The sequence below is a fragment of the Vombatus ursinus genome, unplaced genomic scaffold, assembly GCF_900497805.2.
Source record: "Vombatus ursinus unplaced genomic scaffold, bare-nosed wombat genome assembly UNPS02014798.1, whole genome shotgun sequence".
Taxonomy (NCBI): domain Eukaryota; kingdom Metazoa; phylum Chordata; class Mammalia; order Diprotodontia; family Vombatidae; genus Vombatus; species Vombatus ursinus.
This window is the reverse complement of record NW_020954576.1, coordinates 13,407,876-13,429,177: the sequence shown is the minus strand read 5'-3', so window position 1 is coordinate 13,429,177 and position 21,302 is coordinate 13,407,876. Positions and strand designations below refer to the sequence as shown.

Sequence of the window (21,302 nt, the reverse complement as noted above, 5' to 3'; positions counted from 1 at the left end):
TAGCATGAATTATTATTAGTTCCAAAACAAAACAAGTGAGGGGGAAAATACAAATGAATTCTTGGTTTGGACTTCAGAGAATGTTTAGAGAGCTCCAGTGTGTATGTTTCCCTATTATATTTACTTCCTTGGCCTTTGTCTTTCTTCGATTCCTCTGGGACTGAAGGTAAGAATGCCAGAAAACCATGTCAAAGACCTGTTCCCACATTATTTTAGTCTGCTTGGAAACAGGAAGGAAACTTCACAGAAAAGATCACGCTAAAAGATTTCTATATTCCTTTTCTGATTCTAAGAATTATAGAGAATTTGGCTTCTACATAAGCTACCAGACATAAACATACACTAGCCTATATTGGCATAATAATACTATATTCCTTTATGCTATTGTATAATTATTATATCTTACCCTTGAAATGATCCCCCAAAATGTAGGAAGGCAGAGTCAATTTGGTATGGAAGGCCAGAGAGGTAAAGTAAGGATATAGAAGACAAATGGTTATGAAAACAAATACAGGGAAAGTTACATGTATAATTTTTGTAGCAATTTCAACAAGATGGTATGGATCCATGGAGACTGTGTAGTAGGATCTCAAGACTGAAGGACATCAAATAATAATCTATTATTTTTTTTAATTTATTTTGATCAGGCCAAGATTTGCCTTCTCCTCCCTTCCATTCTAACCTTATTCTCCAGCTGAGAATACAAGAAAAACAAAACTCATTAAAACATGAATAGTCAATCGAAAAAAAATTCTACATAAGACATGTTCAAAAATATTTGTCTCATTCTGCATTCTGAGTCCTTCATTTGCCTGTGAAGATTAAGGTAGCATTTTTCCTCATTAGTCCTCTGAAATCCTGGTCAGTCATAACAGTGATGAGTTCAGAACAATAGTATTCCATCACATTTATATACCGAAACTTGTTCATCCATTCCCTTATAGATAACCTCTCAGATTTCCATTCTTGACCACCTCAAAAAGTTATAAATATCATTTTACATTTTCAGAATTGGTTTTAGTTAATAATCTATCATTTTTACATTTAATGACCTTTAAAAACAACTGTGCTATAAACTAAAAATTCGACAAGAACAGCAGCTAGAAGGTGCAGTAGATAGAGTGCAGGTCCTGAAGTTAGGAGAACATGAGTTCAAATCTGGACTCAGACACTTACTAGTTGAGTGACCCTGGACAAGTCATTTAACCTTGTTTGCCTCAATTCCTCAACTGTAAAATAAGCTGGAGAAGGAAATGGTAGACCACTCCAGTATCCTTGGCAAGAAAACCCCAAATGGCGTCATGAAGAGTTGGAAATAACTGAAAGGCAATTGAACCACATATTTCTTAAAGTACAGGGTCTCTCAAAAGTCTTAATGCTTTTTGGGACACTGACATTTAATATCCCTCACTACATAAAGATTATGTTATGACTCCCTATCACTAAATCGAGCAGGATAGGTTAGTGTTCTAGTGGTACAAGTTGGAGGAAGGAAGGACAGGGATTTTTCACCAACCTATTTTCTATTCATGATCTCCCTTACCCTTCTAAAAACTGAATGGTGGTTTCACCCAGCTGCTAGTGTCTTCCCTTCTAAGGTTACCTTATATGGATTCTCCATACATCTTCTTTACACCTATATTTGTACTTGTTGGCTCCCTTGTTAGAACATAAGTTCCATGAATGTATGGACTTAGTATTGTACCTGGTATACAGTGGGTGTTTAATAAATTCTTATCTTGGGGGATGGGAGAAGAATGGCCTGCAATGCTGAGGTGGCTGACCATGGGGATTGTGTGCCTGCAGAACAGAAGAAAGATAACTGGCTCCACATAGGGATTTTACCCTAACCCTAGTCTTAGAGTGATTTAACTTAATTGAGATTTTACTAAGTTAATTCAACACAGGCTGAGAATAAGAATAAGAATCAATAACTGGGGGCAGCTAGGTGGCACAGTGGATAGAGTACTGGCCTTGGAGTCAGGAGGACTTGAGTTCAAATCCTACGTCAGACACATAACGCTCATTTCGCTGTGCAACTCTGGGCAAGTCACTTAACCCCAATTGCCTCACCAAAAAAAAAAAAAAAAAAAAGAATCAATAACTGGCCATATAGCTCTTTAACGTTTGCACAACCCTGTCCTTGCTTTTTCTCATTTGAGCTTCACAAGAACCCTGTGACAGAGGCATTACCAGTATTATTGTTCACGTTTTAAAGGTAAAGATATTTGCTCATGGTCACATTAGAGGCAGGATTAACACTTAATATCTGTGTAAACTTATACAAGCATCTCTGGGCGTCCATTTTTTCACTAATAAAATGAAAAGGTTAGATTAGATAATCTCATCACACCCATTTCTAGTTCTAAATATATGATTATATCTGATCCTATCAACCTAGGTCTTCCTTACTCCAAGTCCAGTATTATATGTACATTTCCCCTAGAAAATCAATTCTATTTATACATTTTATATGCATACATATATTTATATATGGATACATGTGCACATATGCATACAGAATGGGTATGCAATATCTGTACACATACACATATATAGATGTAGTTCATATGCATATGTTGATTGATACACAAATACGCACACATATACATATATTGAATGTGTAACTTGAGTTAAATATGACCTCAGTCACTAACTGTGTGACCTTGGGCAAGTCACTTAACTGCTGTCTACCTATTTCCTCAACTATAAAATGGGGGTGATAGTACCCACCTCCTAGGGTTGTGGTGAGGAACAAATAAGATAATATTTGTAAAGCCCCGATTCTGAGAATTTTCACTGGCTTCATGCCTGGAACACTCTCCCTTCTCATCTCTACTTCCTGACTTCCTTCAAGTCCTAGCAAAAATTCTACCTTCTGGAAGAAGCTATTTCTCAGACCCCCTTAATCTTAGTGCCCTTTTTCTGAGATTATCTCCAATTTATCCTGTATATATTGTTTGCTGCCTAGTAATTTGTTTGCTGACTCTCCCATTAGACTGTGAGCTCCCTGAGAACAGGGATTTGGGGTCTGTTTAGTTGGTTGGTTTTGGTAACCTTTCTTTGTGTCCCTCATGTTTAGCACAGTGTCTGACACCTAGTAAGTGCTTAACAAATCCGTAATGACTTGATTTGATTCTCAGCACCCCAGGCAACTCTCTAAGACCATAAGCTGCAGAACAGCAGCCATTTTTCATTACTAGGAATGCCTTTACAAGGAAAGGAATATACTAAGGAAATAACAAGTCTGGACAGCTCCTTCTCCCCTCAAAAGGTAAAAAAAAAATTGGAGTTAACATAAAATAGTTGCATAAAATTAAGCTCAAGCTAGAAATATAACTAATTTTATGTCAGATCTTCAATGTACCTCTGTTCTCATTGATAGCAGTATTCCCTCCCATAATATAGATTGCAATCTCTTCTACAGCTCTTATTCTATATATTTTCATATACATTTTATATATTTCAAATATAACATGTATGTGTACATGACATATATCCACAAAGGGATTTTACTGTCTGATTAAAAAACAATGACAGTAGCTAAAGAATTCTCAAGGCTTACAATAATTTCTCTTGCTTGACAAGAGGGCCTCTATTAAAATTGCCATTTCATGCAGTTACATTTCAGAAAAAAGGGATGCAATGGTCCAACAGTAACTAGACATCACTGTACCTAGTTGCTGATATGAACCCTTCCTCACGTTACCTAGTGATTCTGAAAGGATCTGATTACAACCATTCCAAAAAACAATCTCCCCAAGGAATTTTATTTTATTTTATTTTTTATTAATTTATTTATTTTTAGTTTTCAACATTCACGTCCAAAAGCTTTTGGGTTTTAAATTTTCTCCCTCCCTTTTCCCCAAGATGGTGTGCAATCTAATATAGGCTCTACATATACATTCATATTGAACATATTTTCACATTAGTCATGTTGTAAAGAATAATTTGAACCAATGGGAGGAATGAGAAAGAAGAAACAAAACAAAACAACAAAAGAGAGAGAGCAAATAGAATGCTTTGATCTGCATTCAGTCTCCATAGTTCTTTCTCTGGATGGGGATAGCATTTCCCATAATGATCCTTGCATTGCTGAGAAGGGCTAAGTCTATCAAAGTTAGTCTTCACACAATGTGGCTGTTACTGTGTATAATATTCTCCTGGTTCTGCTCACTTCACTCAGCATCTCCCCAAGGCATTTTAAAATTGACCTCACCAAGCCAGGAAAAGTTTGCACTGGTGTTGTTATTTAGAAGGATTCAAAAAATGGATGTATTTTCCTTTGTTTACAAAGATGAAGCTTCCCACAGATTTCCATAGGTGATGCATGTGGAGTTGCTTTCCAATCATGGTAGAGGGTTTTTTGTTTTTGTTTTGTTTGATATCACCAGGCACACCCTCTCTTGTTTAACCTCACTTATGACAAAAGATATGTGCTGCACAAGATAACTGGCTGGAGGCCCTGATCACCATGGAGTTTGAATGCATGACCTTAATTTTATGCAATCATTATAACAATATCTCAAACTTGAAATAAAAAAATGGAACAAATTAGAATTAGAAAGCACTCAACATGTCAGCATCACTTTTTTAGGACAGTTTGCTAGGGAAGTAACAACTCTGATACATTCCTCAACTAAAAGCTGACAATTGAAAATGACTAAGAAATAGTACAATGGATAATTTATTATGAAGAGAGGCATCATGCCTAACAAGACAAGGGATAGTTACCATCAACAATAAGAAATGGAAAGAATAAGAATAGGCTGGCCTTTTTAATCACTCCAAACAATTTTCCACACTACATTATTCCCTTTCCTTTGTTTCATAATGCTTATTTTTTTTTCCCTAAACTAAATGTCAACCCAAAGCTAGAAACTGTAAGAGCTGATTTAATATCTGGTGGTAGTGGTAATGATGATGATGACAATGACATCATAATAATTTCTTGGCCAGCAGTTTTTGCTTATCTAGATAGTCAAAAGTCTACAAATGGCCAAGCCATTCCTCCCACCTGCTGGGTAGTAAAATCTGTCCTCCCTTTTATGAGGGCCATTATAATAGATAATATTCAGACAGCAATTCAAGACTTATGAAGCACTTTATATACATTACCTCACATGATCTTCATGATAACTCTATGATGTAGGTTCTATTATTATCTCCATTTTACAGATGAGAAAACAGAAGCTGAGAGATGTTAAGTGATTTATCAAGAGTCACACATCTAGTAAAGTACATAAGATAGATAAGATTTGAATGCAGGTTATAATGACTTTAAGTCTGTCTCTACCTACTATACTACCTAATAGCCTTGAATTAGAAGTAGGAATACTAGGATTACTCAATGAATAATTCAACGAATGTGATCTTATCAACATAGGTACTGCCTTCTGTGGTGAAGATCACAAGTAATCCACACTTTTTTCACCCTGTGTAACTCTTGTTCACATCACCTGCAAATTATCCAAAGGTGGTCCCCACAATGAACCTGGATTACTCTTCAAAGTCTCTTGACATTACATGGGTGCTAGTTTAGTACATAGGCTGTCCCTTGCTCTTATTGTATGACTACCCACTTTGTATTCTGTTTAAATATCTCTTTAATGAGTTTTAAATTTTGCTTTTTTCATACTTCATCAGTGGTAATATGCTTATTACCTATCAAAACAGTGAATATGCCTGATTTACCTACTCTGAACCTTTTCATTGTGTGTAACTAATAATTTTTATTTTGGGGAGATATCATCATTCTTAAATCCAAAGCCAGATAGAATTGAAAGACAAATAAAGATGTTAAAAATAAAATAATGCGTTTTATTTCATGCAGATGATTAAGGTTATTGAAACCTTCACACAAATTACAAAATTTAATTCAGTCCCCTCTCTTCTTTCTAATTAGTTCTATACCCTGTCTATTGTCAATCTGAAATATCTATCCAAGATATATGCTTGATGGACAAATCTATGAGCTATTCAATTAAGCCCTTATCATAGTCTGATTAAGAGTTTTTCTTCATACACTTAGTTTTTCCTGTGTTGATAGTTAAGCTGAACACTTTGGTTCATGGATCTCATTTAGGATGTTCTGCAATATTGTAGAGTTTAATGCAGTCAGACTAATGTCATCTAAAAACAGAACAATTTTTAAGTCTAACTCTATTTTCCACTGCCCAAGTCAAGTAGAATAGATTTCATCTACATATTCACACCAAATAAAATTGAAATGTCAAGATTCAGTTTGAATTAGTGGTTTTTTTTTTCTTTTCGTACAGGCACCAATTGCCGTAGCTTAATGTTTTCATTATCTATAAATAGCATGAATTACATTTTGGGATCACTTGAAAATTCTTACCAATTCAGTGAATTGAAAGTATTGGCCTATGGCAAAACTAAAAGAGCATTAAACTTGGACCTATGATTGAATTTTGGTTCAGATATACCTGCGCAACCAAAAGCTAGTCATTGAACTTCTCTGAGGCTTTTTCCCCATCTCTAAATTAGAATTAATAATTTGTTGCAATACTTGTCCCATATAATTGTGACTTTGAATAAATTTGAAGACAGTGGCACATGGTAATATTTTAAAATAGTGTAGGGTTCGTATTTGGAAAAAATCTCTAAAATACAGTAAAAAGTGAAAAGTCATAAACAACTTAAACTCTGTGAAAGGTGGAAGCCCAAACATGGTGACCTGTTTAAATTATATTTTAGACACTGAGTCAAAACTTATGACCTATGAAAGCCATAATAAGAACATTGTGACCCATATGTCACTGGAACATGATCCATACACAAACATATATTTGGACATAACATCAGCTTAATTCCCAAGCTCATTACTAAGCAGAAAACCAATAATACTCACGAGTAAGAAGTGATACACTCTCTAATTTCTCCTGCCTTTGTCTTTTCCTGTAATGATCATGAAGTTCTGGAGTGGGGATCTACAGAACTCTCTGACTGCCTCCCCAGACCAATGATTGCCCCTGTTTGTAAGTATTCATAAGGATTGATTACACTACTACCCATAATCAATATAGAGTTCCCTGGCCTCTTCCTTTGATATAAAAAGAACACCCCATGGCTATAGGGAAGATATAGGGTTCCCCAGCCAGAGGAATTCCAGACCTTATAAATATACTCATATTTTGGGGCAGCTAGGTGGCACAGTAGATAGAGCACTGGCCCTGGATTCAGAAGGACCTGAGTTTAAATCCAGCCTCAGACACATAACACTTACTAGCTGTGTGACCCTGGGCAAGTCGCTTAACCCCACTGCCTAGCCAAAATATATATAGATATAGATATAGATATAGATGTAGATATAGATATAGATATAGGTATAGGTATAGATATAGATATAGATATATACATATATAGATATACATACATGTACACTCATATTTTCTTCAAGGAACTAACTACAATGATTTGATTTTTTTTATAACTTATAAATGCATTTGCATCATCCCCAAGACCCTTCCATTATGCTATAGAGTGAAACAAATCTAGCTAATAATAGGTTTGGAGCTGAAGATACAACCCTAAGAAAAAAGCACATATGTCACAAATCCAGAAAGCAGGAGGGGAAAAAAAAAAACACTTACCAGTCTCTATTATTTGTGGAAGAGGAAGGTTGTTCCTTAAGTATGAGAACTGTTTGATTATGGCAAAGAAAAAGCATGGTGTTCCACTGGAATTAAACAAATATTTATTCTTCCACTGCCCCCATAGATTGCTATGAGGAAAGAACATTCTAAAGCATAAAGTATCTCATAAAGGTGAGTTATTAATTAATAATTTAAGTGACCATCCCTTTAGCAACTTGGGCACTTTCTCCATCACTATATATTGTACCTGTCTTATGTATGTAGCATATAGCTTCATGAATTCCTCTGGCTGAAAATATTAATTACCTGGTGGCCAATCTTTTGTTTTCAACAAAATGAGATGATGAAGTAAATTCCAAAGCACCATATAGATGTTAGCTATTACAGACAGCTAGATTGTGCAGTGGATAGAGGTCTGGACCAGAAGACCTCAGTTCAAATCTGGCCTCAGACACTAGCTGTGTGATCCTGGCCAAGTCCTTTAACCCTGTTTGTCTCAGTTTCCTTATCTGTAAAATGAGCTAGAGAAGAAAATGGCAAACCAGTATCACTGCCAAGAAAACTCCACAGAGTCTGAATGACAACAAACAATAATTAGAATAATATGATTTCGCCATCTAAACTTCTTTGAATTGTCTGATAAACCCAGACTCCTATTTGTGGATGAATTTTAACACCCTGTTACAGTAAACAGATATTTTACATCTAGAAGCAATAAAATGACTCCTCAGGTCCATATGATTCCCTCCTTTTCTGATTTAGATAGTTTATTTTAAAAAGAAAAATAGAAAAGATTAAGAATAAAATCACAGTTACTCTGAGCCCTAATTTAGGAGAATACCTAACATTTAGACAGTGGTCTGGGTCTCTCCCAAATTTTACATTTTTGGCAGTCTCTTGTTAACTCCTGGCCTCTTTGTGGCTGGAGCAAAATTTAGGTTATCAGAAACGTTTGGATAATTAAACGGCCAATTATATTACAGAAAGAACTGACAGCCCAGGAACAACCAGTGAAAAGAGAAGGAGAAGATAGCTGGATTGTGGCAAAAAAAAAGAAAGGGAAGGAAGAAAGAGAATAAGCATTATTATATGCCTACGATGTGTCAGGCACTGTGCTAAGTGCTTTGTACAAATATGAACTCATTTGATCTTCACAACAACTGTACAAGGTAGGTGCTGTTATCCTAATTTTATAGTTAAAGAAACTGAGGCAAATTGAGAAAAAAAATAACTTGCCCAAGGTCACATAGTTAGTAAGCATCTGAGACTGGATTTGAACTCAGGTCTTCTTGACTCCAGGCCCAGCACTGTACCACTTAGCTAGAAAGAAATCCAAATAAGATTTAGACCTGTGGTTTCATTGATATAGGAACGCACTTAGCGCAGCACCTGACACATCGTAGGCATGTAAAAATGCTTATTCTCTTTCTTCCTTCCCTTTCTTCCTTCCCTTAGCTAGAAAGAAGAAGGTTTATCTTGGTGTAGAAGAATTGGGGCTGATGCTACCAGTTCCACCCATGCACTCAAAGACTAAAGGAAATTCCAAGAAAAGCCTGCTCCTTCTTCAGCTTCCTCTTGCATGTTTGGCTGAGCACTGGATATACTCACTTCTTCCTCTCTATTGCCAGACCCTTGAAATCTTTTCTCCACCATTTATTTGAATAACCTGGGTTCTGAACTTGTCTTCTATTTTATAGATATACATATATAAAATAAAATATCTATTTTATAGATATGCAAGACATGACCAAGTTTTCTCAGAACACTCTTCCTATCAATATCACCTCAGTTTGGTTAATGGCTATTTGAACAAAATATAATATAATTGACTGGTTGAGATTTGTCCTTACCTGAGACATGTATTAACCTGTGGTATCTTATCACATAATTTAAGTATGAGAGGGGTAATCAATGGCCTCCCTTCTCCTGATCCATCCAATTCAATTCAATTGAACTCAAAAAGCATTTATTCTAAGTGCCTATCTGTGGAAGGTGTGTGCTAGGTTCCAGGGATACAAATGGAAAATTAAATAGTCCCTGACCTCAGGAAGCTTATATTTTATTGCTCTATATATATATGTGTGTGCAGATCTGGCTATAATTGGTTAATTTTATAAACTAAGTAAAAGAACAAAGCTTCGGTATTTGTCCATTGCCTCTACAATAAAATACAAATTGTTCTGTTTATAATCTGTATGCAAGTCATTTTTCCAGGCAGATTACACATTATTTCCCCTTGAACATTCTACATTTCAATTGAACTGTCCTAGTTGCTCATTTCCACATATGACATTTGTCCAAAATGTCCTTCAATTTGAAATGCCTTCTTTCCTCATCTCCACCATTACCTTCTTCCCCTTGCAGGTTGAAATTGTGTTACCTCCTTCAATAAATTATAGATGAGTCTCCCAGGTTTACTTCCCAAAATTACTTTCCACATATTTTCTTTTTAATTCTCTGTGTATATTTTGTGCCCTCCCCCAAGAATATTAGCCCCTTAAGGGCAAAAAATTGTCATCTTTTTGTTTTTGTATTCTCAGTGCTGAGCACAGTGCCTGGAACATACTAACTACTTATTGAATAGAATTTATTTAAAATAGAATGTTTGAAGGCCAACATTGCCCCAAGTTAGGGAAGTATTTTTATGTGAAGGACAAAAATCTACAGAAAGTACCAAAACTTTAAAGGCATTTGTAAAATGCTATGTTTTACCTTTGATGTGTTCTGCACAGCATCTGTAGGAGGAAGCTTATTGACATTCTTGAACATTGCAAGTATGCCTTAGATCTTAAAATCAGAGACCACATTTTCAGAAAGCATGTTCATTAGGAAATATTATTATCTGAACTCTCTAGAGTAATCAACTTAATCTAATATGAATAAGTGAAATGATGTGAGAGATGCAAGGGATATTTCTGAATCCTTTCTTCCAAGAATAAATCCTCTTGCTGGTAAATAAGATGAGCTGCTTTGTTTTGTTTTGTTTTAATTTGATTTTAAAGTGAAGACATAGCGCACAGAGAGCCTCACAAACAAGAGGACCTGCATTTCAATACCACTTCTGACATATACTGGTTTTATGAGGCAGCTAGGTAAAACAGAGGATAGAACACTGGGCCTGGAATCATGAAGACTTGAGTTCAAATCTAGCCTCAGACACTTCTATCTGTTTGACCCTGGTCAAGTCACTTAACCACTGTTTACCTCAGTTTCTTCATTAGTATAATATCACCTACCTCCCAAGGTTACTGTGTGACTTAACCTTGTTTATCTTAGTTCATTCATCTGCAAAATGAGCAGGAGAAGGAAATAGCAAACCACTCCAGTATCTTTGCCAAGAAAACCCTAAATGGGATCACAAAGAGTCAGACACAACTGAAAAACACCTGAATGACAATTTCTTAACTCCAAGTCCAGCACTCTGTCCACTGAACGACTTTGCTCCCCCCCCAAAAAAAAAGTTTTACTGAATTAATCACATGGGAAAAAGTCAACCAAATTTTTAAAATTTCAATTTTTCAGACTATCAAACAAACTTATAAACCTTCTCCATCACTACATATGTCTAGGATGCACACTGTATATTGAAAAACTTCCCACCCAGCTATTCTCCTGGATTTCACAGCCTCTCTATGCAAGAGATCACAGATGCAATGTAGTGTTAAGATATGAGAAAGAATTTTCTAAAGGAATTTGTTTTGCAAAGTTTGGATTCAAACGGTCACACTTGAGGACCTAGAGGGCCACATGTGGCCTCAAGGTCACCCCTGTAATGGTATCTAAAAATGGAATGGTTTCACTTCTTATATGGTGAGTTCCCTATCAATAAAAGTTTTCAGATAGAACCAAAATGACCACACTTAAAGGGTATGGAGTACATGAGATATCAAACTGGCTTAATTGACTTCTCTGGTCCTGTTCAGATCCATCCTTATGTACACTTCTATGATTCATATACCTTCTGATGATGGTGGACCCTGGCAAACTACTTTTGCCAAGCTGATTAAAATGACATCTTTATTATGTAATTGAGGAAAGACAGGTAGCAGAAGAAAAATTATCCAAGCACTCTAGACATTCCTTCATGAATTCTCACAACACTTTAGGGAAGTTAAACTTTCTGGGATTACCTTGCCCTATGAATCAGAGAATCATAGGCTTTTAAAATTGAAAGGGACCTGAGAAGTCACCTAATCTAATTTATAATACAATGCTTGAATGACTTCTACAACATTTCTGCCAGATGGACATTAGTTTTAGCTTGAATACTCCTGATATTGACAAACTTGCTGCTTTATAAAATAACACATTCCATTGTTGGACTGCTCTATTTATTACAAAAGTTCTCTTAGTTTAAATTGAAATCTGCCTCTTTGTACTTTCCACTCTAGTCTTGTTTCTACCTTAGTCGAAAGCAAGCAATACAAAACAAATTTAATCCATTTTCTATGGGAAAATCTATCCATTAAATACTCTAAGACAACCAAATACGGACTCAATGGATCCTTGAGGGCATAAAATGTTTCACTTTTGTCTTTATATTCCAAGGACATAGCACAGTGCCTTAAATAGGGAAGGGCTTAATAAATGATTGTTGGATTGAATTCCCTTGAAATTCCTTTCCATCCTAGTTGCTCTTTTCTTCAGTCACATTAGACTGTCAGTGTTCCTCTTAAAATGAAATGCCCAGAATTCAACACAATACTGCTGAAGTTATCTCAATAGCAGAGTATAGGGACTATTGATTTCTTCTAGCTGAATGCCAAACAGTTCACCGTGAATTTTAGGTGTTTAATAAATCATCGTTGATGAATGAATTAATAAATTCTGTGATCCAGGGCCACTGGTCTCCTTGTTCTTCCTTACATTCCAACTCCTGATTGAGCATTTTCACTAACTTTTACTCCATACCTGAAACTTCCTTCTTCCTCATCTCTATCTTCCCTGGCTTCTTCAAAGTCTGAGCTAAAATTCAACCTTTTTCTAAGAAGTCTTTCCAAATCCTCTTTGATGTTGTTGCCTTCCCTCTGAAATTATCTCCAATTTACCTTATATGTAAACTCTTCAAACATAGTTGTTTTCATGTTTCCATTCTTCCCTTCCCCCCTCTTCTTCCATGAACTACTTGAGTGCAGTGACTGACTATCTTTTACCTTTCTCTGCATCCCTACTGCTTAGCACAGTATCTGGCACACAGTAGGCACTTAATAAATGCTGTATCATTGACTAATTTAATGAAGTCAACATTTTAATTTTTAAGCACCACATTTTTGACTTCTATAAACCTTGTAGTTCACTAGATACACCCAAATATTTTTAATCATATGAATTTTACCAACATAAGTGAAAGAATATTTTATATGAAGACTGACTGGGGGATGAAGATTAGACAGAGGGGTATGGCATTTCTAAAAGACTCTCTTTTAAGGAGGGATTAGATAGATTCTATCTGACTTCACAAGGCGAAAGTAGGAATAATGTATGGACATTTCAGAAAGAAGGACTTGGTCTAGTTTTAAGGGGGGAAATATCCAACTTTCTAATTATTAGAATGTTCCAAAATTGAAATGGACTGATAAATATCTCCCAGAAGACACTGGATGCTGATTTGTGGAGCATATTGAAGATGGGATGCTTGGTAGTGTACAGATTGGACTAGATGGTTCTTGAAGGCTTGTTATAGCTCATATTCTGTAATTTTATTGAAGATGCTCCCATTTTATGATTTTGCAGTTGTTTTTTAATTTAGATGCAAGATGTTACATTTATCCCAGTTATATTTAATCTAGTTGGTCTCAATTTGTAGTTATATCCCATTAAGATAATTTTAAATTCTGATTAGGTCATCTCTTGTATTAAATAGTAACATGATAATACTGCATTCATAGCTTACATAAAAAAAACTGTCCTCAAAACACTTCTATGAGATGGGTAGTACAAGTATCAATATTCTACTTTTACATATATGTATATATGGATATTTTATTTTGTATGTATTCTGTATATTTCTTCATCTACAAAATGAGCTAGAGAAGGAAATGGCAAATCACTCCAGTGTCTTTACCAAGAAAACCAACCCTAAATGGAATCACAAAGAATCAGACATGACTAAAATGACTGAACAACATTCTGTATATATTTACTGTGTATATATACCTGTTTATATGCATATTGCCTACTCCCAATAGAAGGTGAACATATTCAGGGCAAAGATTGCCCTCATATTTCTTTAAAGTGGCACAATAGATAGAGAGCAGACACTGTAGTCAAGAAGAACTGAGTTAAAATCTAGCCTCAGACAATGACTGCTTAATCTGTCTGCCTCAGTTTCCTCAACTGTAAAGTGGAGATGATAATAACTCCTACTTTCCAAGGCTGTTATGAAGATCAAAGGCAAAGAGGAGGCACTTAATAAATCTTTTGTCCTTTCTCCTCTTTTATCCCCAGTACTAAGCATAGTGCCTAGCACAGAGCAAGTGTTTAATGAATGTTTTATGATTTATCAGTCATTGGATAATTTTAAGTGGTTTGCTCCAAATTAGACACAGAGTAAGTTTCAGAGATGGTCTTTGATCTGGGTCTATCTTGACCCTACATACATGATCTTTCACTACACTACATTGGGCATGCCCAAGCTTTGCTACATATGTTTTTTTTTTTTAAATAAAAATATCACCCTTTGCCTTCAACCAGTCAATGTATCAAAATGTTAATGTTTAACATGAACCAGGGAAAGGACACTGTTGACAAGTGAATATGAGTCTCTTACTAGAGGGGTTGATTTTTTCCTTGGTTTTCCTTTCCTCGCTCTTTACAGTGTTTTCATGTAGAGGGGTGGGATGGAGACGAAAGAAAAGCAAATATATTCAGCATTAAGTATTCAAGAACTAATTCCATCTAAAGACAATCCAGATTTTCTTAATTTTGTGTGCATTCTGATCCTTCAACAGAGAAACTATTCTATGACTGCCCTCTAATTACTTAAATTTGTTACTCAGTAGTACTGTTAATAAACATTATGATGTATAGGATATGTTGACGTTTCTGGCTAAAAGAAGACTATTTGAATGTAAGCTCATTTAAAGTAAGGGTCATTTCATTCTTTGTACTTGCATCCGCAGGGCCAAGCCCAATGATTTACCCATAGTGCACATTTAATAAATATTTATTGACTGATTGATTAAGTCCTTATAATTCTGGATAATCATTGATCAGTGTTATCCTCTATCAATTCCACAAACTGTAAAAATGTGATTGTATTGAATTATCATTTTAAAGACAGAGAAAATTATAGCCAAAATTGAATGTCATTGTAATAGGCACAAGAAAGCAAATATAATACCAAATTAGAAATATTGAAAACTAAAGGAAAAATTAAGAAAATTGAAATTAAGAAAATTATTGAACTAATAAATTAAACTAAGAGCTGGTTTTATGAAGAAAACAATAAAATAGATAAACCTTTGGTTAATCTAATTAAAAAAAAAGAAAGAAGAAAACCAAATTACTAGTATCAAGAATGAAAAGGGTGAAACTACCACCAAGGAAGAGGAAATTAAAACAATTGGAATTATTTTGCCCAACTATATGCCAACACATTTGACAATCTTAGTGAAATGGACATATATTTACAAAAATATAAATTGCCCAAATTCACAGAAGAGGAAGTGAAATACTTAAATAACCCCATTTCAGAAAAAGAAATTGAACAAGCCTTTAATGAACTCCCTAGGAAAAATCTCCAGGGCCAGATGGATTTACATGCGAATTCTATCAAACATTTAAAGAAAAATTAATTCCAATACTATATAAACTATTTGGTAAAATAGTTAAAGAAGGAATCTTACCAAATTCTTTTTATGATACAAATATGGTGCTGATACCTAAACCAGGAAGAGTCAAAACAGAGAAGGAAAATTATAGACCAATTTCTCTAATGAATATCGATGCAAAAATTTTAAACAAAATATTAGCAAATAGATTACAGCAACTTATCACACGAATAATACACTATGACCAGGTAGGATTTATACCAGGAATGCAGGGCTGGTTCAGTATAAGGAAAACTATTAGCATAATTCATCATATCAACACCAAATCTAACAGAAACCACATGATCATCTCAATAGATTCAGAAAGAGCTTTTGACAAAATACAACACCCATTCCTATTAAAAACACTAGAGAGCATAGGTATAAATGGAGTCTTCCTTAAAATAATAAATAGCATCTATCTAAAACCTTCAGCAAGCATAATATGTAATGGGGACAAGCTAGAAGCATTTCCAATAAGATCGGGGGTGAAACAAGGATGTCCATTATCACCACTGTTATTCAACATCGTACTGGAAACATTAGCTTTAGCAATAAGAGAAGAAAAAGACATTGAAGGCATTAGAATAGGCAAAGAAGAAACAAAGCTATCACTCTTTGAAGATGACATGATGTTATACTTAAAGAATCCCAGAGAATCAAGTAAAAAACTACCTGAAATAATAAACAACTTTAGCAAAGTTGCAGGCTATAAAATAAACCCACATAAATCATTGGCATTTCTATATATTACCAACAAAGCCCAACAGCAAGAGATAGAAAAAGAAATTACATTTAAACTTACTGTAGACATTATATTTTTAGGAGTCTATCTCCTGAAACAAACCCAGGAACTCTATGAACACAATTACAAAACACTTTTCATGCAAATAAAATCAGATCTAAATAACTGGAAAAACACCAGTTGCTTATGGGTAGGCCGAGCTAATATAATAAAAATGACAATTCTGCCTAAGCTAATTTACTTATTCAGTGCCATACCAATCAAACTACCAAAAAATTATTTTATAGAGTTAGAAAAAATAATAACAAGATTCATTTGGAAGAACAAAAGGTCCAGAATATCAAGAGAACTAATGAAAAGAAATGCAGGGGAAGGTGGCCTAGCCATTCCAGATCTTAAATTGTAATATAAAGCAGCAATCATCAAAACTGCTTGGTACTAGCTAAGAAATAGAGTGGTAGATCAGTGGAATAGGTTAAGTATGCAAGACACAGTAGTCAATGACTATAGCAATATACTATTTGATCAACCAAAAGACCCCAGTTTCTTGGATAAGAACCCACTCTTTGAAAAACACTGCTGGGAAAACTGGAAAACAGTATGGCAGAAACTAGGCATAGACCAAAATCTCACACCATATACCAAAATAAAGTCAAAATGGGTACATGATTTAGATATAATGGCTGATACTATAAGCAAACTGAGAAAGCAAGGAATAGTTTACCTGTCAGATATATGGAGAACAGAAGAATTCATGACCAAACAGGAGATAGAGGACATTATGAAAAGCAAAATAGATAATTTTGATTACATTAAATTGAAAAGTTTTTGTACAAACAAAGTCAATAAAACTAAGATTAGAAGGAAAGTAGAAAATTGGGAAAGAATTTTTACAACCAGTCTCTCTGATAAGGGCCTCATTTCTAAAATATAGAGAGAATTAAGTCAAATTTATAAGAAAACAAGCCATTCCCCAATTGATAAATGGTCAAAGGATATGAACAGGCAGTTCTCAGATGAAGAAATTAAAGCCATCTATAGTCATATGAAAAAATGCTTTAAATCACTATTGATTAGAGAAATGCAAATCAAAACAACTCTGAGGTACCGCATCACACCTAACAGAATGGCCAACATGACAAAACAGGAAAATGACAAATGTTGGAGAAGATGTGGGAAAATTGGAACACTAATGCATTGTTGGTGGAGTTGTGAAATGATCCAACCATTTTGGAGAGCAATTTGGAACTATACCCAAAGGGCTATAAAACTGTACATACCCTTTGACCCAGCAACAGCATTTCTAGGGTATATCCCAAAGAGATCACACAAATGGGAAAAGGACCTACATGTACAAAAATATTCATAGCAGCTCTTTTTGTGGTGGCAAAAAATTGGAAATTGAGAGGATGCCCATCAATTGGGGAATGGCTGAGCAAGTTGTGGTATGTGAATGTGATGGAATACTATTGTGCTATAAGAAATGATGAACAGGCTGACTTCAGAAAAACCTGGAAAGACTTGTATGGTCTGATGCTGAGTGAAGTGAGCAGAACCAAGAGAACATTATACACAATAACAGCCACGTTGTGTGATGATTAATATTGATAAACTTAACCCTTTCTGGCCATACAAGGATCTAAGACATCTCCAGAGGCCTTGTGATGGAAAATGCTATCCACACCCAAAAGAAAGAACTATGGAAGCCGAATTGTTATTTTTTTTCTCTTCTGTTGAGTTTTGTTTCCTCTTTCTGATGTTTCTGCCTATTGGTTTTAATTTCTACTTACAACATCACTAATGTGAAAATATGTTTAATATGAATGTAAATGTATAGCCTATATCAAATTGTGCGCCGTCTTTGGGGAGGGTGGTGGGGAGGAAGGGGGAGAAAAATTTTAAACTCAAAAGCATATGGAAGTGATTATTGATAAATCAAAATAAATTAATTAAAAATAAATAAACAAATTTTAAAAAAATTAAAAAAATAAAATAAAAAACAAAGCCCTTCTGATGGAAGGGAAAAAAAGAAAGCAAATATAGAACTCCATGCCAATATTTTCTCTCTTGTCCATAACCTAAGTTGCCAAGGTTGCAAAGTAATATTTGGCATTATATGCTCATCTCAATTATAGGAGCTATAGAATAAAATGGGACCAGGGTGGAGATATAGCACCTGAACTACTGAAGGTTCATCCATTCAGATGATGCATCATTCTGTAGAAAGACATTGAACAATAAAGGATGTTAAAAAGTTAAAAATTTTGTCCTAGAAATGTGTTTTCTTTTGGTTAAATATCCTCTTAGAAATGTATATTTTTGAATTTTGAAGAGACGGAAGAGAAGGGGGGTTGGCAGATCCCAGGAACCTGAGATAGCTGAAGAGCCTGAAAAATTGTCAATCTGGGCCTCAGCAGCCAAAGCAGCTGGGCTTGGGGGAGTCGGGGAGAGGCCTGGTCTTGGCCAGTAAGAAACAGGAAGATGGTTGATTATTGAATTTCAGGAATCTGATGACACAGATGAAGATTATGGAAGAGATTCAGTTTTTCCAACTAAGAAAATCAGATCATCACCCTGAGTGGCTAGAAACAAGAAGCAATCTGGGAAAAATTCACAGGATGATAGGATTCTGAAGAAAAAAGATGTTAAAAACAAGAAAGACAATTCACACTCACTAGAGGACAGTGAGGATGAGAAAGAAGATCACTAAAATGCTCACAAACAGCATCAGTCAGTATTCAAAGCAGTTTCCAAATAGAGAAAAACGTTCATGGAAGAGGCGGGCAGTAAAGAACAAGAAGAGGTAGATGAGGCACGATGCCAAGAGGATCCCAGTAGTGATGAAGACTTCCTAAAGGAAGTTGAAATGATGATTATGGGAGTTCAAAAAAGAAAAACAAAAAGATCATGAAGAAGTCCAAGCCAGAAAGGAAAGAAAAGAAAATGTCCAAACCCAGGCTAAATGTTATAACGACACCAAATACAATAAAGGGAAAAGGAGAAAAAGGGCCAACGCCATAGCATCAAAGGCATCAAAGGAAAAGACTCCTTCTTCCAAAGAAGAGAAAGAAGAGTCAGAAAGTCCCCCAGAAAGAAAAAAAATCTGTCAGCCCTCTACCAGAAAAGTCTGGGGATGAAAGACCTGAAGATGAAACCCAGTATTGGGAAAATTAAAAAGTGAGAGTTTGGGAAGATTTTGTTGTTGCTTTTTTTTTAAAAGAAGGGAAAAAAAGAAAACATACTTAGGTATAGAAAGAATATGGTTTGGGATATGAGTTGACTTATAGGTTTTCAATGTTTTTTCCTCTTCCATTTTCTTCCCCTTCCCCCACTGTTGAGAGATAATATGCCCCCTTTTTTAAAAAGAGAAAATTTCAGTCTTTTTTTTGAAGTACCATTGTTTGTTGGCTACTCTATCTCTCCCAGCCTCTAGTAAAAGCTATGACAAAATACTCGATCAATTTTTGTTATTTTTGTTCAGGAATGTCTGACTCTTCTTGACTCCATTTGGGGTTTTCTTGGCAAAGATATTGGAATGGTTTGCCATTTTCTTCTTCAGCTCATTTTGCAGATGAAGAAACTAAGGCAAACAAGATTAAGTAACTTGCCCAGGGTCACACAGATAATAAATATCTTAGGCCAGATTTGAACTCAGGGAGGTCAGTTCACTATACTACCAAGCTACCCTATAAATTTACCCAATCAATTGACCACCACACATACACATACACACACACACACACACATACACACACACAAAAGGATTACTACTATAACTGAAGCAATAAGATTTGAGGCAAACCCTATAGGAATTTTAGCTTTACTAAAAGTTACTAAGGTGAGCAGAAATCCAAAAGACAATAAGGATTCCAAATGAAAATAGTTGGCCCTTATTTACCTGAATTTTTAAAAGATCACTATCAGCAAATACAAAAACTATGTGTATTTTTCTTTTGAATCTTTAATCTAAACTTCCATTGACTAGGCAAGAAGGTGATAATTGTGAGTACAACCTTAAATTTTCCTTATTTCGAACTCCATTTGGGAAGAACCAGGGGACATGACCTTTTGGTGTGGGTTTTGTTTTTTTGTTTGTTCTGCTTTGTTTTGTTATATTTCACTCCTGGTCATCTCAAGGAGAATAGGAACAAATGATCCTTTTCTCCTGGTAAGGTGTTTAGGGAGTTAAATGATGCTCAACCTAAAAAATCAGCAAAGCAGTGCATCAAAATCTGAGTGACTTTGTTTCAGATTTTAATATCCACGGTTTTTAAAATAGTTATGTATCTATTATTTCTCTTGGGTTAAATTTTGCCAGAGATCAAGAGGACTTCAGCAAGATTGCCGTTACACATCAAAATGTGTTCTCAAACTTATAATATTTAGCAAAGAACTAGTTAATGTGAAACTTTAAAAAAAGAACTATATCTTTTTCAAATATTCGCATATGATCAAAGAATTAGAAACACTATTTATTGCATTTGTATGAACAGTGAATTAAGTGATGCTAGACATTTTAGAAATGGATAAACCTAGAAATATTTAAGTTCATTACATATTCTAAATAACTTTCAAAATAAAATGTGCAATTTTCTCCAAGTAATTTCTTTTTGATCTTTAAATATAAAAGGGTAGTTTCTCTGGGCATACTTCATCGAGTCTTTGGCTAACTCTTGTTTTCTCAGAGATATTAGAGGTCCAAGAAGCCTGTCAAATCATTTTCATTACTCTTTTTGATTGCTTGCACTAGCAATTCTCATTTTAAGCTGTAAATTGAATTCCCACAGCTAAATATGTAGAGGTTATTAGAAACATAAAACCCTTGAGCCTTGAATTTGGAGAATGTGGCAAATGCAAAGCTTTTGATGTGGCACATGCTATATTTTGATCTGGTAAAAAGAACACTGCACTAGGAATCCAGACATTCTAGTCTCAGTTCTGCTATTAACTATGTGACCTTGAGAGAATCACTTAGCTTTTCTTTGACTTTACTTTACACAAATCAAATGAGAATAATAATTCCTACCTAACTTACAGAACATTTTGTTGTTAAGGATTAAAAAAGGAGATTTTACATGTAAATGTACTTTAGGGATATGTGTGTGTGTGTGTGTGTGTGTGTGTGTGTGT

General features: G+C 35.0%; 1 pseudogene; it reads left to right on the top strand.

Moving 5' to 3' along the window:
* Positions 1-19,346, top strand: part of LOC114050048 — a 30,947-nt pseudogene extending 11,601 nt beyond the window's left edge.
* The last annotated feature ends 1,956 nt before the right edge of the window (positions 19,347-21,302 follow it).